Genomic DNA, 5,977 nt, shown 5'->3' with positions numbered 1-5,977 from the left:
ATCCTAAATACTGGGCATAAAATAGTTAATAAGACATACAATCCCTGCCTTCATGGTTCTCTGACTCTAATGAGAAGACAATTTAAAATAATTTTTTAATTAAAAAAACAAGCCTTCCCAACAACTTATAACCTTAGAATAGAAGTGTTACCAAAAAGACCCCACAGGATTTAATGCAAATGAACAGCAAGGCCAGAGGGAGAGATATAATTTATATTATATATATATATTATATATATATAATTATATAGATATAATTTAGATGAAGTAGTCAGAGAAAAATATCTCTATAATTATGATATTTAAACTGAAATACAAAGAATATAAAGCCTTCTTAGTACATGTTTGAAGTACTTAATTCTAATGGAAAGAGCTGTGAGTAGACCACTCAAAACAGCCGTGGGAGAAAATCCATTTTGCCAGAGTTTGTAGGACAAAGTGTCTAGTTATAGGAAAATACAGGAACCCTATCATTTAGGGCTATGTAGAATATAATACAGAAACTGGATTTTAAGTATGATGGTAAACCACTTAAGAGGAGTGACAAGATCAAAATTTTTCAAAATTTAAAAAAGTATTTTTGTTATTCATTTTTGAGAGGGAGACAGACAGAGTGAGAGAGAACAAGGAAGGGACAGAGAGAAAGACATAGAATCTGAAGCAGGCTCCAGGCTCTGAGCTGTCAGCAGAGAGCCTGAGGTGGGGCTTGAATCCACAAACCATGAGATCATGACCTGAGCTGAAGTCACCCGCTTCACAGACTAAACCACTCAGCTTCCTCCAAATTTATTTTTTTAAATATCTGTGCACTGTGTGTGGAATAGATGGACTAGAATATCCCCAGAGCAGAAGACTGTTCAGGCAGCTACTGAAATCGTATTTGAAAAAATGATGGTGATCTTTGTCTACAGTGACACAGAAAATTAGATTTGAAATATACTTGGATGCAAAATCAATACACCTGCCTGGTGGGTTGGATATTGAAATGGAAATGGAGGGAAGCAATATTAATTGTCAGGTGGCAGCTTGAGTAAGTGGATGGCTGGTGGTGTCAGTGACAGATTGAGAATGGGAAGACTAAGGAAGATCCAATGTGGAAGGGCAAAACATTCAGTTTGAAAAACATTTAATTTCAGGGAGGAGGCAAAATGGTGGAGAAGTAGGGAGCTCTGTACATTTCACTCACCCCCATCTCTCAAACAGACAAGGCCTGACAGCCATAGGAACCCTTACAGAATCCAGGAGTTTAGGAAGAAAAGGAGACAGAGTCTGCTGAGAAAACCTTATAGCGTGAGTGTGAACTGGGGAAGATAAAAATGGGCCAGGACTGGAGACACAGAGGGAGGGGAAGGAGCCCCCCTCCGGGGAGCTCGGTGAGTTGAGGTGAAAAGAGAGAGTGGCTAAAACTGCTCAAGAAACTGTCCCTGTCCCTGGAGAAGAGAAACTGTCTCCGGCTCAGAGCACAGAGGTATCTGGTTTCCAGCTGTGCAGCTGATCTTGAGCAGGACGCCCTGGTCCCATGCAACCCCAGGAGAAAATGCTCCTCTGCTCACCAGCTCAACCTGGAGAGGAAGCGACGCACCTGAAGCCACTCCACCAATCTTCTGGTTAGGCTCGATTCCCAGTGGGGAGGCAACAGGTTTGAAACTGCTTGGAGGGACTTGGTCTGCTGGTTTATATTTCAGGCAGTATCAATGGGGCCCATGGACTAAGATCTGGAAACAAGACATGGCTTAGAACATAGAACACAGCCCACCTTGGCTATGTCTGCAGCACAGGGAGATCATACCCAAAAGAGTGAGTTGCAATCCTTGGTTTGAGAGGGGACTAGGGCGCCGCCATTTTTCAAACCACAACCATCAGGGTGGGACCTCAGGGAGCACCAGCAGGATGCAGGACACAGTGGAGACTAAGACCCCCCTACACCAAACCATGCCCATCCCCCTAGAGAGCTGCTTTTTTTTTTTTTTTTTTTTAACTGGAACCCAGGGCAAGACCAACATGGATGCACTACCGTGATTAACTCTAGATCAATTCTTTCTATTCAGACATATTTTCCCTTGTCTCATTAGTATTTCTGCCCTCAGCTGGACTGGACACTCTGGTCACTGGCTTGCCTAAACAGTCAAATTTAATCCATTCCCTAAATGTATATTCTACACCTCCATTGCTACCTTTCTATCTCTCCCTCTCTCTGGAGTAATCAGACTATATAGTTTCTCTGAGTAACATTATCTTCACTTCTTTCTCCTTGCCTCTACCATATTCTCCTCTTTCTCTCTCTGAATTAAGCCTCTTAGTCTCTATGCCTGGTCATTTCATTTCCAATTTCGCTTCCTCCCCGCCCTGTCATTTCTCTCTTTGTATATGCGCTCCCATCAGCACTGCATACACCCTGCTCTTTATTTGTAGCTGGGAATTCTGGTTTTATGCTTTCAGACTGTCCTTTGTCTTTTGGGTTTTTTCTTTTTTTTTTTTTAATGTTTTTTTAAATTTTTATTATTTGTTTTCCCTCCTTCCTCTTTTTTTCCCTTCCTTATTTTCATTTTCTATTTCACTTTTGGTTTACATGTTTGTTGGATTTGTCTGTGTGTTTGTGTGCCTTTGTTCCCTCTGTGTCTGTTTTCTTTTCCAGGGCTACCTCAAGAAATAAGCCAAAGTATACATGGTGGAGAGTGCCAAATACCACAATGAGTAGGAAAACAAAATAACCAAACTTTCAACAAGAGAGACCAAGAGACACCATTCAAAGAACACTTCCTGAATGGACAGGCCCTGGGCAGAGAGCCTTCTTTAATACAACAGTACACACAGGTGCAGAATGTATAACAAGTTTTTAAAAATAACAAGAGACAAAAAGCTAACCAAAATGACAAAATGGAATAATTCCAGGAAGAAATGACAGCTAAATAACTACTCAAGGGGTGCCTGGGTGGCTCAGTCAGTTCAGTGTCCAACTTCGACTCAGGTTATGATCTCACAGTCTGTGGGTTTGAACCCTGTGTAGGGCTCTGTGCCGACAGCTCAGACCCTGGAGCCTGAATCAGATTCTGTGACTCCCTCTTTCTCTGCCCTTCCCCCCTTGCTTTCTGTCTCTGTTTTTTTCAAAATAAAATAAAGACATAAAAAAACATTTTTTTAAAAGAATGGCTCAAAACAGATATAAGCAACATAACTTAACAAGACTTTCGAACAACAGTCATAAAATTAATCACTGGGCTTGAAAAAGGCATGGAAGACCTCAGAGAAACTGTTGCTACAAAGACTATGGAGCTTAAATAATTGTGATGAATTAAAAAATGCTATCAATGAAGTGCATAATAAAGTGGAGGTGTCCAATGCACAGATTGAAGAGGCAAAGAGGAGAATAGGTGAATTAGAAGAAGCAATTATAGAAAAAGAGGAAACTTAGAAAAAGAGAGATAAACTGATCCAGGAACACGAAAGGGGAGTTCAACAGCTCAGCGATAAAATCAAATGGAACAATATCCATATCATAGGAATTCCAAAAGAGGAAGAGAGAGGGAAAGGTGAAGGAGTCCTTGAACAAATTATAGCAGAGAACTTCCCCAATCTGGGGCAAGAAGCACACATTTAAATCCAAGAGGCACAGAGAACTTCCCTCATACATAACTTGAATTGATCTTCTGCATGACATATCCTAGTGAAACGGACAAAATATAAGGACAAAGAGAGAATTCTGAAAGCAGCTAGGGATAAAAGGGCCCTAACATACAAAGGGAAACCTATCAGAGTGGTGACAGACCTATCTACTGAAAGTTGGCAGGCCAGAAAGGAATGGCAGGAGATCTTCAGTGGGATGAACAGAAAAAATATGTAGCCAAGAATCCTCTATCCAGCAAGCCTGTCATTCAGAATAGAAGGAGAGATAAAAGTCTTTTGAAATAAACAAAAATTGAAAGAATTTGTCACCACTAAGCCAGCCCTACAAGAAATACAGACAGGGACTCTATGACAGAAATGTTGCAAGGAACACAAGGTACCAGAGACACTACCACCAGCATGAATCCTACAAAGAACACAATGACTCTAAACCCCTATTTTTCAAAAACAACACTGAATGTAAATGGACTAAATGCTCCAATCAAAAGACATAGGGTAGCTGAATGGATTTTAAAAGATTCATCTATTTGTTGTCTACAAGAAACTCATTTTAGACCCTGAGGACACCTTCAGATTGCATGGGGATGGAGAAATATCTATCATGCTACTGGAACTCAAAAGAAAGCTGGAGTAGCTATACTTATATCAGACAAGCTTAACTTTAAAGTAAAGGCAGGAACAAGGGATGAAGAAGGGCATTATATAATAATTACAGGGTCTATCCATCAGGAAGAGCTAACAATTATATATGTCTACACATCAAATACAGGAGCACCCAAATACATAAAACAATCACAAACAGAAACGATCTTATGGACAAGAATGTACTAATAGCAGGGGACTTTAATACTCCACTTATTGCAACGGATAGATCAACTAGAGAGAAAATCACTAAAGAAACGATGGACCTGAAGGACACATTGGAGCATATGGATCTGACAGATATATTTAGAACTCTACATTCTGAGGCCATGGAATTCACTTTCTTCTCAAGTGCACATGGCACATTCTCCAAGATAATCACATAGTTGGACACAAAACAGCTCTCAATAAATATAAAAGAATTGAGATCATACCATGCACACTTTCAGATCACAATGCTATGAAACTCGAAACCAATCACAGGAAGAAGTGTGGAAAACCTCCAAAAACATGGAGGTTAAAGAACAACCTACTAAAGAACAAATGGGCAAATCAGGCAATTAGAAAAGAAATTTAAAAATACGTGGAAACAATTGAAAATACAATTCAAACTATGGGATGCAGCAAAGGCAGTCTTAAGAGGAAAGTACATTGCACTCCAGCCTATTTCAAGAAATTAGAAAGAGTGCAAGTACAAAATAGAACAGCACACCTAAAAGATTTGAAAGAGAGCAACAAGAGCTCCCCAAACCCAGTAGGAGAAGAGACATAATAAAAATCAGGGCAGAAATAAACAATATAGAAACCCCTAAAACAGGTGAACAGATCAACGAAACCAAGAGATGGTTTTTTGAAAAAATAAACAAAATTGATAAACCTTCAGCCAGGCTTCTCAAAAAGAAGAGACAGAGCACACAAATCGACAAAATCATGGATGAAAATGGACTTATTACAAGCAATTATCAGGGAATACTATGAAAAATTATATGCCAACAAACTGAACAACTTAGAAGAAATGGACAAATTCCTAAACACACACTCACTACCAAAATTCACAAGAGAAGAGATAGAAAATCTGAATAGACCCATAACTAGTGAAGAAATCAAAAGAGTTATCCAAAATCTCCCAACAAATAAGAACCCTGGGCCAGATGGCTTCCCATGGGAATTCTACCAGACACTTAAAACAGACTTAATACCCATTATTCTCAAGCTATTCAAAAAAAAAAAAAAATCAAAGGAAAATTCCAGACTCATTGTACGAAGCCAGCAGCACTTTGATTCCCAAGCCAGACAGAGACCCAGCAAAAAGAGAGAACTACAACCCAATATCCTTGATGAATAGGGATGCAAAAATCCTCAACAAGATACTTGCAAATCAAATCCAACAGCACATAAAAAGAATTATCCACCTTGATTACATGGATTCATTCCTGAGTTACAGGGCTGGTTCAATATTCGCATATCAATCAACGTGATACATCACATTAACAAAAGAAAAGATAAAAACTATATGATCCTGTATATAGATGCAGAAAAAGCATTTGACAAAATACAGCATCCCTTCTTAATAAAGACTCTTGAGAAAGTCAAGATAGAAGGAACTTACTTAAACATCATAAAAGCCATCTATGAGAAGCCCTCAGCTAACATCATCCACAATGGGGAAAAACTGAGAGCTTTCCCCCTGAGATCAGGAACACGACAGGGA

Source organism: Hyaena hyaena, unplaced genomic scaffold (assembly GCF_003009895.1).
Source record: "Hyaena hyaena isolate Hyena2069 unplaced genomic scaffold, ASM300989v1 scaffold_479, whole genome shotgun sequence".
In the NCBI taxonomy this organism is placed as follows: Eukaryota; Metazoa; Chordata; class Mammalia; order Carnivora; family Hyaenidae; genus Hyaena; species Hyaena hyaena.
Note: the sequence above shows the minus strand (reverse complement) of the source record.